The sequence below is a fragment of the Pelophylax lessonae genome (assembly GCF_965119305.1).
Source record: "Pelophylax lessonae genome assembly, chromosome: 1".
Classification (NCBI taxonomy): domain Eukaryota; kingdom Metazoa; phylum Chordata; class Amphibia; order Anura; family Ranidae; genus Pelophylax; species Pelophylax lessonae.
Window position 1 is genome coordinate 166,205,189 of NC_138768.1, and position 13,514 is coordinate 166,218,702.

At 43.1% G+C, this 13,514-nt stretch overlaps 1 protein-coding gene and 1 pseudogene across 3 annotated transcripts in view; both read left to right on the forward strand.

Moving 5' to 3' along the window:
• RGMB (repulsive guidance molecule BMP co-receptor b) overlaps positions 1-13,514 on the forward strand; it is a 127,609-nt gene that overhangs the window by 24,073 nt on the left and 90,022 nt on the right. The window lies entirely within an intron of this gene.
• The window catches only part of LOC309543689, a 28,717-nt pseudogene that overhangs the window by 11,209 nt on the left and 3,994 nt on the right, over positions 1-13,514 (forward strand). Inside the window, exon 3 of the transcript in view lies at positions 558-688. The product of the transcript in view is annotated as an uncharacterized misc_RNA (transcript). The remainder of the gene's footprint in view (positions 1-557; positions 689-13,514) is intronic.

Consider the following 13,514-nt stretch of genomic DNA (forward strand, 5'->3'; position numbering starts at 1 on the left):
TGTGCAAGACAGTCAAGTTCCTCCACCCCAAACTCGCTTATGTCTTTATGGACCTTGCTTTGTGCACTGGTCAAGACATGGATGAGCGAGTTTGGGGGTGAGGGAACTTGACTGGTCTGCATAGAGACCTGACCTCAATCCAATAGAACACCTTTGGGATGAATTAGAGCAGAGACTGTGAGCCAGGTCTTCTCGTACAACATCAGTGCCTGACCTCACATATGCGCTTCTGGTCAAACATTCCCATAGACACACTCCTAAACCTTATGGATAGCCTTCTCAGAAGAGTTGAAGCTGTTATAGCTGCAAAGGGATGACCAACTCAATATTGAACCCTACGGACTAAGACTGGGATACCATTAAAGTTCATGTGCTTGTAAAGGCAGGCGTCCCAATACTTTTGACAATATAGTGTATATGGCCAGATTAAAGCTGTTTAGTTTGAGAACACATTAATGATCTGTTGCACAATAATGCCAAACAGAATAACACAACAAAGAAACAACACATTGCACAGTGTCTTGGCCAGGTTTCACACTTTCCATGTTGTATTTCAGCTTCACACGCTTTCTGGAAAATAATGCACTCGCTGTAATATCCATTAATGTGTCTTGCATGTGTTTGAATGCAGCCCAGCTGTATATCCATTTGGATCTACTACTTAGTGTCATGAGACAGACCAGAGAAAGTAAGATATCGTCACAAAGTCTTCATCATAACAATCTTTGTCAAATTGCCTCAGGACATGACTAAGGGCCCATGTATATGTATGCATAGAGGTGCATTTCTTTTTTTTTTTTGTATTGGGCAGATGCATTGTCCTGCATTAATATGAATTTTCCTAATGCACAGTGAGACACAGTTTTCATGTGCTTTTGAATTTTCAGTTCAAACTAGATAGGGCTAAAAACCTCGGACTAAGGTATGTTAACACCTGTTGCAAACACACATGTTATAAGAGTTGTGCCGCCATTAGCTTTTATTATTCTCCCAATGCACTAAAATGCATAAAAATAAAATGTAATATTTTTTAATATGGTATGGGAGATAGGAACAGCCACTAATTTTACTAAGGGCAAGTTGGACACAGGCGTTTTAGTGCATTGCTAAATGTGTGTTAAAATGCAATAATATAATTGTCCCTTAAATGTTTTAACACGTTGAGTGTTTTTCTTATGAAGCCAGGATCAAGAATGGGTTGGTAGGGGAGGGCAAGATCTCAAACTAAGGAGGGTACTAGAAGAAGAGTTCCAAATGAAAATACATGTTAACCCTCACCTTGTAAAACAACCCATTCCGTTTAAAAAGGAAATGAAAGGCAAAACATTTGTGTATATTTAAAAAACAATGTAAGTACCTTGTTTCCCCTTTTATATAAGTCATTACATACCCTCTGTTCTCAGCTGGATAAGGAGCTCAGAGAGCTGGGGGAGGAGAAACAGCAGCACACTGGTCTTCCCAGTTAATGGCCAGAGTTCCCAGCACAGGCAGAAAACTGACCACAATGTCCTTTTATGCCTAGTGTGGTAATATATCTTTTTTTTATAGGAAAGCAGAGGGACTGGCAGGAACAAAAGGTATTTCACACAAAGGAAGTAATAGAAGGAGAACAGGATATATTATCATACAAGTACATGGTACAGCAGGCACATATCAGGAATACTAAATGCTACGTTTACATATCCTTTAACTTTGGAAAGTATTATTTTACCAAAATTTAAGATAAATATTATTGGAATATATTGGGATTATACATCAGTTTATATTCAGGCAAATAGGGTTAAAAGGACGGGGCCAATCACTGACGTCAGCCGGGGAGGAGGGGAGGAGAGAGATCCGAGGAGTCACGTGAGTGACGGGAGACACTCTGATATAAGGTATAATCTGCATTTTTATATACAGCACAAGCACTGGGACACATAGCGTTCTATAACAGAGGAGAGGGCATGATCTATAGATATGAGAGCAGCAGCAGCAGAGGATCGTGGAGTGGACGGAGTTGACAGGCAGGGAGGGGAGAGAGGAGGAGGACAGAGGAGGACACAGGAGAGCAGAGAGGAGATCTGCGGATGACAAAGGCAGGTAAACTGACCACGGTGTCAGGGCTCAGCAGTCATGGTATACTGTGGTCAGTTTACAGGGGGAGGGCAAAACCAGGCAGGATCAGACAGGTATTTTAGGTGAGGCCAAATTACACAGCACAAGCACTGTGCTGTATAACAGGGAACAGGATCCGTTTTTGTTTTTTAGGGTAACAAACACTTTAATTTCTGAACTTATTTGTTTTGGTTTCTTTGTATGTATGGATTGCATGGGTTATTACCGACATGTAGTCAACATTTCATGTCAACAGCACCTTATAAATGGTGACATGTTCAATACTTATTTTACCCGCTATATACAGTGTATATATATATATATATATATATATATATATATATTATTTTTAATTCTATTTAATAATAGGATGTATAACAGCATCGCATAGGCTCTTTGCCCGATCATTGAGCTTTACATTTAAAAGAGTGCACAGTGATGTACACAGTTAATCTGAGGACTGTAAAATGATACATTTTTAATGATGTGCTCAGAGTGTCACAACTGTTAATAATGTAATTGCATTGTAAGAAAAAAAGTGTGCATCTTGAAGTACAGCCATGAAAATTAATATTTTCTAACATGGCTATAAATGCATAATAATCATAAATATTAAAATATGGGCAAAAGCTGAATTATTGTCGAGCCTTCTTTTCCACTTGAGCTAAAGCTGATTTGCTGCTGTTTAATTTGAAATCTGATAACTCAACACTGCCCTCTGTTGTTTGTGTGTTGGGAACACAGATATTGTCACTAGTTTCCTTCAGCGGAAAAACCAACTTTGGAATTCTACTGACACAGTCTGCCTGCAGTTCACCTTATGTTTATAATAACAGGGTAGTGCAGGAATGAAAAACAGCTGATCGCAAATATTCCTTTATGCTGCAAATCTTTTGTTAGCTGGAGTCACACTGTTTGCAGAAGCGGTGAGCAGACAAAAACCTATAGTGTTTCAGTTGCAGGAATTCTGCAAAATTATTAATAAAAAGAATTAAAAATAAATCTAGCATCTACTTATCCATATGAGAGTAAAGAATAATCACATTTTACTTGCAGAACTCTAAGGTTTAACCTATTATTAGGTTACCTAATTGACTGTGTGCAGTCAGAACAAAACACTTAAAGGGTAATTCCACTTTCATGGGAAAAAGAATTTGCAAATAAAAAAATAATATACACTGTAGCGTATACAATTGCGACATTAGTCATAATGTATTGAATGTTAATAAAAAATTACCTTTCCTTTTCAGTTAAAAATCTTAATATTAAAAAAAAAAAAAAAAAAAACGAATAAAATAAAACTACCCAAACCTAAATTTAATTTCCCTTTCAGTTCAGGAGTTGATGGATGATGTAACTCTTTGACTGCCAAGGATGTAGTGCCTAATAAATTGGCAAGCCAGTAAACCCACAGAGTCCATATTTCATACAACAAGATGCCTCTTATTTGACCTCAAGCTCTGTGCAGACTTCTAAGGGAGGCGGTAAAAATCAGAGGGATAATAATTCTGGAAAATCCTGCCTACAATCTAACCACTGCTGCCAAGGTTGCAAAGATGAAAATTGTGATTTTTTTTGCCACCTGTATAAAGTCATGTCAGGATGCCATTGGACATAAAAGGTTATTTTAAAGAGACTCAGTCACTATTCAGGACAAATTGACATTTTTTTTGCACCCTTTCATGACCAGAGGTTTTTGAAGCTTAGATGCCCAGACCAGGTTTAGCAGCTTCAGTATGCATCAGTTAACCTGAGAAGAACGACTCTTTTTAAGCTTGACGTCAGGTCTGGGAACTAGGCATACACACAGCTGCACATTCCTAGTTCCCTGGTGCAGGATAAGTAATATTTTCACAGCAAGAGGCATTTCAGTGTAAAATAAAAAATGTTAAAGACTTCCCTTTATCCCCTAATTAAACTTACACTTGCCATCCCCACACTGCTCCTGATCGGTAGTCCTACTACTGTGTTGGATGTGTCAGGTTTAGTGATGTCATCGCCACCCTTAAAGCAGTATTAGACCACTGTCTTTAAAAAAAAATTCCCTTGAAGGCAATGGTATAATGTGTTAGTATGCATCATATACTAGCACATTTTAAAATTCTTACCTAAGAATGAAGCCCTACAGTGGTGCACTGTCTCCACTAACAGGGCTTCTATCATCCCCCAGTCTTCCATCTGGGTTTGTTGGCTCAGGTCCTTTGCATGGCTGAGCCACGTTGACGTCACTCCCATGCATACACACACAGTAGTCACGGTTTACGGCACAGAGCTCTGAAGGAATGGCATGGGTATGCCGTCAGAGAGCAAGCGCTGGTGACATCACTGGCTGCCTCCAGTGTGAATGTCTCCTAAACACCACAAGTTTAGGAGATATTTACTGTACCTACAGGTAAGCCTTATTATAGGCTTACCTGTAGGCAGGGCCGCTGTTAGAAACCACGGGGGCCCCATACAGCCAACCTGACAGCCCCTCCCCCAAAATATAAACAAAGTTTACTATTCTTCAGTTATGAATGGACACAACAAGTGATCAGTTTTGATCACTCATTGTGTTCATTCAGGAAAGGAAGGGGCTGGTATATGTGACATATTTACTTTACCCTTCCCCACTCTCCATCCTGAAAGTTCCTATTGTGTCCTTGCAGCTGCTGGTGGGAAGGAGAGGAGGAAAGCTGGCAGTAGTGTGGAGGTGGGCACACAGGGGGGCCTGGGCAGCAGGGGTAAATGTATAGTGCATAGGGAGGGTGATCTGTGCCATGTGTGTGGAGGGGGGGGCGATTACTGGAACAAATTCCCTGTATGGCTTTCTCTGCAGCAGTTGAAAACCAGGGGAAGGGACAGGAGAAGAAGCCAGCTTTCAGAGAGCCATACAGGGAGTTGGTTCCAGTAATTGCCCCCCTCAGCTGTGCTGATCACCCTTCCTGTCAACATCCGATTCACCCAGCTGCCTGCCCACCCCCCCCCCCCCCCTACTTGCCTGGGCCACATAAAGAAGCCAGCTTTCAGAGAGCCATACAGGGAGTTGGTTCCAGTAATTGCCCCCTCAGCTGTGCTGATCACCCTTCCTGTCAAAACATCCGATTCACCCAGCTGCCTGCCCCCCCCCCCGCTTGCCTGGGCCACATAAAGGAGCACCGGTGGTACCCCCCTATCCACGGCCCTGCATGTACATACAAGTTCAAAAGTGGAGTTTACTACCGCTTTAAGTGACAGTTTTAGGATATAGTGATTGGCTGATTGGGTCCAAACACTGCATTTTGGAAGGATGTGACATGCTTCCCATACCGGGTATTTTGTGGCAGCCCTGATAGAGTAAAGAGAGCAGTACCAGTGTGTGTAGTTTTCCTGTAAGCTATTATGGATCTTATGATACCCTAATTGGTCCTTAGCTGGAGAGCAACATTCCTTTTGTAAGATTATATACATGAGTGCTGGACTTATTTTAAAAGCTTTCCCAGATAAGTTAACGTCCACCCAAGGAAGCCAATAGGAAAAGAGACGCCTTGCGTCATTAACATAGACCATAGTTGTAACCAATTCTCTATTTGGTTACATTGGATAGAGACCAACATACTTTTTTAGATTGCATACATGAGTGTTGGGCCTTTTACTAATGCTCTCCCAGAGGGGTGAGGGGCTGCCCAAGAGAGCAAAAAAGAGAGAAGGCTGTTTCATTAAAGTGGAGTTCCGGCCTATTTTGAAACTTTAGTTATTCCTGGAGTGCTCGCTATGCTGATAAACAAGTGGGCATTTTACATTTTTTTCGGAGGTCCCTTACCTTATTTTCAGGGCATTTTGATTGTACTTCCTCCTTCTCCCCCCTCTGTGGCCACGGCCACCGACATCACTTCTGCCTTTGCATTGAATCCTGGGAGCTGTTTGTCATCACTCCCAGGAGGCTGGAATCAGGAAGAACTCCCAGAACACTCCCTGGAATCAGGAAGAAGGACACAGCAGATTACACTGTGGCTTCAGATGCCCACATCCAAGATGGCCATGTTCAGACAGCATTTTTAAAAGTAAGATTTTGACTAAAATCCAATACTGTACACCTTGTAAGTATGAGAATAGCGGTTCTGTAAAGGGCGATGGATTAGTATTATAGGGGTATTTTTAGTTAAAAAAGGTATTTGAGGCCGGAACTCCGCTTTAATGCTAATGCTGTAGCTTGCTTTCAGCTTACTTCAATGTGAAATAAATGAAAATCACAGGAGCAATGTATGAAGACCAGCCATTCTCAACCAGAGTTTTCCTGGGGTTCTGTCAGAGGTTGATAATGTTTCCTGTGGTTGATTGACCTCCCATATAATTGCACCAGCAATGTTACGGGGTTAATGCTACAAGGCAAAGTCAGCTGCATGAACCCAACTATCTTTATAGCTGTCTGTATAGGATACATTCTGACCATCAAAATAAGGGAAACATTCTTCCCACTCCTTCCACCAAATGAAGGGTCATTGTTCTAAGACCTGGAGATGTTTTCAGGAGTTCCTCAATGTTAAAAAGGTTGAGCAGGATGGTATGGATCCACTTGAAACATATTTTATGTGCCAGGCACCAGCTCGTAATTGGCTTATCTGAGGAAAGTACAAGTAGACATACTGTATAAGGCCTGGTGCAAAATCTAATCACAAGCCCTTGCATATTTCATGTAAAAAATTCTAATGGTCCTGTTCCCTGTGTTGCTTTATTAAACCTGCTGCCAATTTAAACAGGAGGTAACAGAATGAGACTAAGATGCAAAATAAAACGGACGATCATTCGACCGATAATCTCATTGTGTGTACTAAACTTAAAGTGGAGTTCCGGCCTATTTTGCAACTTTAGTGATTCCTGGAGTGCTCGTTATGCTGATTAACAATTGGGCATTTTCAATTTTTTTCGGGGGTCCCTTACCTTATTTTTAGGGCATTTTGATTGTACTTCCTCCTTCTCCCCCTTCTCCCCCCTCTGTGGCCGGGGCCACCAACATCACTGCTGCCTTTGCATTGCATCCTGGGAGCTGTTTGTCATCACTCCCAGGAGACTGGAATCAGGAAGATGTGGGGGGGTAAGGTTAATATCAGCGCTAAGGAGTTTTCAGAATATTTAATAACCTGTGCAATGGTGGTGTGAGCTGCCGCCAACCTGCCTCTGAGGCAGTGTGTAAGTGAGAAAGTGCAAAGTTGTTGGTGCCAGGCGCTACCACAAAAATGTGTACTGTGCGTTTTTAAAACGTAAAGATAAAATGTGTGCTGTGTGTTTTAAAACAATGCGTTTTTAAAATTAAAATCATAACATCATAAAAAGTGCATATAGTGCGTTAAATAAAACCATATAGTGGCGCCACTTGGTTAATACAAAGTGGTTTAGTGCTTGCTGTGAGCCAGTGCATCAAGTGCTTAGTTGAATACTGTTAAAATGAGAAAGTATGCACCTGTGGATCCCCACTGGGTGTAATTGCTTACCGCACACTTGTAATGGGTAGCTCGATTCTCCTCAGATGCTGTAATAGAAAATAGCCTCCATTGCGTAGTATATAATATGTAAGATGAAAGCAGGTGTTGTATCCACTCACATTGTAGGAGTTCACTTTCAGTGTGCAGGGTCCGCCAGGTTGTACCGCTTCCGCGTTCCACCGGTCTGAACCACCACTACCGGAAGTGACGTACTGATGCAATAATCCACGCCCTACGTGTTTTGTCACTACGACGTCATCTGGAGCGTGCCATCTAGCGCTACTCCCGGTGTTTTTATAGGCTGGGCTGGCGCCTGGAATCAGGAAGAACTCCCACAACACTCCCTGGAATCAGGAAGAAGGACACAGCAGATTACACTGCGGCTTCAGATGCCCACATCCAAGATGGCCGCGCTCAGACAGCATTTTTAAAAGTAAGATTTTGACTAAAATCCAATACTGTAAACCTTGTAAATATGAGAATAGCAGTTCTGTAAAGGGCGATGGATTACTATTATATGGGTATTTTTAGTTAAAAAAGGTATTTGAGGCTGGAACTCTGCTTTATTTCTACTGATCCCGCCACCCCTTATCAGGAGATTGCACACCTTGAGTTCACCTAGGTGAGAATGACTAACCTTCATCCACCCTTGTGAAGTCTCCTGGGATGCCTGATGTTACCAATCCCAGGAGGCTTTGGGGCCATTTTGAATACACTGCACGTGCGCAGTGAACGTCACCTTGGCCCAATTTCCAGGACCCAGAAGAGACATCCGGCCTTCACAGGACTCAGCATGTAGTGGCATTTGGTAAATTACTACAGAACAATTCTGGATTTGTTGGACAGACGAGTATGTTTTTTTGTGCTCAACCCAGCAGGCCAGGTAATTGGGGGTTAAGGGGTAAATGAACCCCTGGTGGGTGAAGCTCTTCTTTAATTCTTTGGACACAAATGAAGGAAAGTAGCAGTTGTGTTGGATGCCCAGAGCTCACAGTCAGGACTCAGGAGCAGTTGACTCACACCTAGTAAAACATTCCCTTTGAGCACTCATGTACTGAATGGGAATAGCAGTTATATTGATCCCCAAAACAAAGATGGTATTTTCTTCTTTTGCGTTGCTCACAAAAATTGTTATATTTATAATAAACAGTTTCCTATCAGAATTATTGAAGATGACGGAGGAGGACAAACCCCGGGGGACGCGTCTCACAGTTTGGGAAGGTCATTGAGAGAGTTAACAGCTTCAGCAGTGTGAACATGGCTGTGGGGGATGGGAGATGTGCATTCAAGTAGTTGAGGCCATTCATGTAGATTGGATGACACTTCACACTTGCTGATAACAAGCCCCTCTAATCTGTAGTCACCACTACTTAACAATGTGCGCTGCAAATTTTTTTTGTGAGGCTTTCATTTGTGAATATGTAGGTAGAAAACAGTAATACAATTTATATAATAAGTCCAAGTCATTTAAAGGAATGGTTCACTTAGAAGTTAGCATCAGAGTGCTGTCCTGGGCAGCCCATCCCCCTCCCTTACATACAAATTGTCACTACATTCCTCTCCCTTTGGCTACAACTAAAACTAAGAACTAATTAGGTGAAGACAGGTCATAGATAATAGAGGCTAAAAAAGGGATTTATGAAAATGCTCTATAAGCCGCTCTCAGTCTGCATTTTAATGGGCTCTGTATCATTAGATATCTTATTCAAACACTGCCTTCCTAGCTCGGTTTTATATTCAAACAAATCAAGAAAACACAACGGTGCCGGCCTGGATTTAAAATGTCAGAAGTAAGTATTAAGTAATAAGAACCTGAATTTATGATGAACCTTCCCTTAGGGCTTGCTTACACTAGCTATTCTATAAGAAGAGCAATCTGTTGTGATTCACTCTTCAGAGAGTGTTTGATGGGCAGAAAGGAAGCTTTATGTTGCCTCTTCTCCACCTGTTTTAATCCCTAAAAGTTTGCAACATGAAGTTGTAGGGGAAGCTGCAGTGTGACATCATTCACTTTAACCACTTTACCACCGGAGGATTTTGCTGTCTTACGTCCAGGCCACTTTTTGCGATTCGGCACTGTGCGACTTTAACTGACAATTGCGCAGTCATGCAACGCTGTACCCAAAATTTACGTCCTTTTTTTTCCCACAAACAGAGCTTTCTTTTGGTGGTATTTGATCACCTGTGCGATTTTTACTTTTTGCGCTATAAACAAAAAAAGAGCGACAATTTTGAATAAATAACAATATTTTTCACATTTTTTTATATGAAATTCCCCCCCCCCAAAAAAAGTAAAAATCTAAATTTTTTATCATTTTTTGGCCAATTTGTTTTCTGCTACATATTTTTGGTAAAAAAAATCGTAATAAGCGTATTTTGATTGGTTTGCTCAAAAGTTATTGCGTTTACTAACTAAGGGAAATATTTCTGTCATTTTTGGTGTTTTTTTTTTTAACAAGTAATGGCGGTGATCTGCGATTTTTTTTGCGGGACTTCAACATTGCGGCGGACAGATCGGACCCTTGACTGACATTTTTGACACTTTTCGGGGTACCAGTGACATTACTACAGTAATAAGTGCTATAAATATGCACTGTTACTGCAAAAATGACACTGGCAGGGAAGGGGTTAATTTTATTGGAGAGGGAGGGGTTAATGTATGCCTGGTGCTTACTGACATGTGTGGGGGGAGGTGACTGAGTGACACAGGGACAGATCGCATGTTCAGCTATGCTAAATCCTGCAATCTGACCCTGCCTGTCACTTAGGAGAACCGCCCGCTCTGTTTACACAAGCGGGCAGATCTCAACACTCGATTCCCCGACGATCGGGGAAGAGCGGCGGTGATCACCGCCGCTCCTCCCCTGGCCCGACTCCCGCTGTGACTGAATACAGTCACAGCGTGCCGCCGAGAAAGGGGAGTGTCTGGCGACGTAGGTCTACTTCGCCAGACGATAACGAACCACTTTGCCGTGGTAGAGGCTCAGTGAGCAGCGGTAAAGTGGTTAAAGGGTCACATTCAGCAGGCAGTAATTTGGGAATCATTTTTGCCAAACCATAATGTTAAACATCATGGACGCTGCATGTGTATGCCCCCATACAGCAGCTTAGGGGCAGCCATTGGGGGTCCTGAAAAAGGTGTCTTAACAATGAGTTTTTACCACCCCAGAGCCACAAGTGTAAACTAAACCTTACAGAGTTAGGCCCCTTTCACACAGGCAGACCGTTCAGATCCGCCTGTCCGTTTTCCAGCAGATCGGATCGGGTGGGATCGGATGAGAACGGACAGACGGTCCGTTCCCATCCGATTCCCCCATAGAGGACAGTGGGGACCTGACAGCTGTTTCTCCGCACACAGCTCAGAGACAGAGCTGCCATCCACCTGCTCAGTGGGGGATCGGCGGATCGATCCCCCGCTGAGATAAATAGAGTCCGCCGGCGGACTCTACAGTGTGAAAGGGGCCTTAAGCTAGCCAAGGATAGATTGCAATCAAGCAAGATATCTTTTGATCTTTCGATCCATGTGTGGCTGTGCCTGTTCGACAGAAATCAATCGTTACAGCGACTTTTGTCAAATGGCCTTTTTCAGTTGGCTGCTGTCAGAAGACATTGGGTGGATTTATTAAAGGCAAATAGACTATGCACTTTGCAAGTTGACGTGCTCCAGAGCTTAGTAAATGAGGCAAAGCTTCACTCTACAAACAATGCCCAATCACATACAAGGAAAATTAAAAAAAACAGCATTTTAGCTTGTACATGATTGGATGAGGGAGATCAGCATAGCTTTCCCTCATTTACTAAGCTCTGGAGTAACTGCACTTGCAGAGGTGCAACTGTAATTGCAAAGTGCAGAGTCTATTTGCCTTCAGTAAATATACTGCTATGTCTTATACTCCTACTCCTATGGGGAGAATCCCTCTATCTTCCTCGATTGTGTGGATAGAGGAAACCATTAATTTTTTTCATTCAGTCCACTGGCTGAACGAAAAAAAAAAAAGCAAAAGAAAATCATCAAGCTTCATTTAAGGTAAGTATTTCATAATGTGCTAGTATGTGATGCATACTAGCACATTATGCCATTGCTTTGCAGGGGATTGTTACCTGCTGCTTTAATTTACTGGTGGCTAAATTACTTCAACCCGGTTCACACCTATGCGATGTCAGACATTGCATGTGATTCGCAGCATACTGCTCTGCAAATCACATGCGATGTCTGCGCATTGTGTATTCGGTCATACAGATTTTATGGCTGAATTTGTATCGCATTCAGACCAAAGTCGCACAGGGCTCTTTTTTTCACCTATGAGATCCGATTCATGTCCGAATTGACAGTTCGCACTGCGATATGCGATCTGATCTGGGGGTGTCGTTAACCTATAATGATACCCCCAGCGATTTGCATATGGCAGTGTGAACTGCCTGTGAGTAGAGTGCGATGCAGTGGATTCGCAGGGTTCCCGCATCGCATATGTGTGAATCGGCACTGATGAGTGTTATTTGTGAGGTGCTGTTACATAAAATTAGGAATGAAGAAAAAACCAAGGTGGATCTATTAAATCAGAAATAACAGAGAACGGCAGATCTTTTATCAAACATCAGACAAGCCAAGTTAGGTTTAAAAATGGTTAGTGCGTTTCAAATAAAACAAGTAATATAAATCATACATAAAAAAAAAGCTCAAAGATATTGTCAGCCAACAGCCGTTCTTAAATTGCAGCAACTTAAAAGAGCCCTTATACGTCTGATGCTCCTAAAGCTTTGAAAACACAGGTGGAGGAGACCAGCCGAAGAAAAAAGAGCTTCCCCACTAGCAGAGATACATCACCATTGTGCTCTTCTCACCAAAAAACATAAAAGAGATAGACGTGATTGACAGGTCCTTCACAGTATGGAATTCTGCAACTGTGCCTGAGAGCAAGTCATTGTTGCAGCAAAGCAAAGGGCTTTGGAATCATGAAAAGCATGTTGTGCTTTGTTCACATTATTAAAATCTCCATCTCAGTAAAATATAAATATTGTATGAAAGCAATAAACTGATATACCAAGTCCAACACATCTAAGATGCTTTAGTTTACAGTGGCAAGATCCATCCCTGTTGTATTTTCTAGAAGCTCTTGATGGTACACAAGGGCAATAAAGCTCAGATGCTTACTAGTTCCTGTGTGCTAAGGTGCAAAATCCCTGCCTGGGAAGCAGTGGCGGGCCCGTCCATTGGGGGGCGCAAGGGCGCCACCCCCCCCCCCCCCTATCCTAATCTGCATGCAGGGCCCCGGACGCATGGATTCCAATGGGGTTTTTTTTTTTAAGCACATGATTAGCGCCAGAGGCTCTAATAGGCTTCAAAAAAGGGTGGGCTCGGGGCGCAGAGCATTGCGCCCTGTGCTCACCCAGTTGTGTGACAATAGCGAATGAATATTCACTATTGTCACACGGATTCTCCTCCTGGCCAACCAGGAAGTGGGTCCTGAAACCCGTTTCCCGATTGGCCAAAAGGAGAAGCCATGCTATTGGCCAAGGAGGAGGAGGAGGGAGGAGACGCAGGAGAAGCCTGACCCACGGAGGAGACTGAGGGGGAAGCCGACGCCGCTGCCTGCCAGTCCAGGGTGAGTGAGCCGGCGACCGGGGGGGGAAGGTATGGTGTGCGGGCTGGAGCTGGTGTGGTCGGGGGGGGGGGGTACAGTGTGGTCCTCTGGCCACCCCCCCCCCCCGCCCCATGGAGCACGAGCCGCCACTGCTGGGAAGCTACATCTGCCATGTACAATCACCAACACATGTGAATGGTTGTGCATGTCATGCTCAGGTAAATGCTGACGGCTCCTGCATTAGTGTTTACCCATGCATGCCTGTACGGCTCCCTAAATGTGAAAGGGGAGAAGCACCACACACATGCATGGGTAAACATACAGCCATTCACTTGTATTGGCAGCTGTACGTTGCATATGCAGCTCTCCAGGTGCCGGAAAGCACATGGAGACA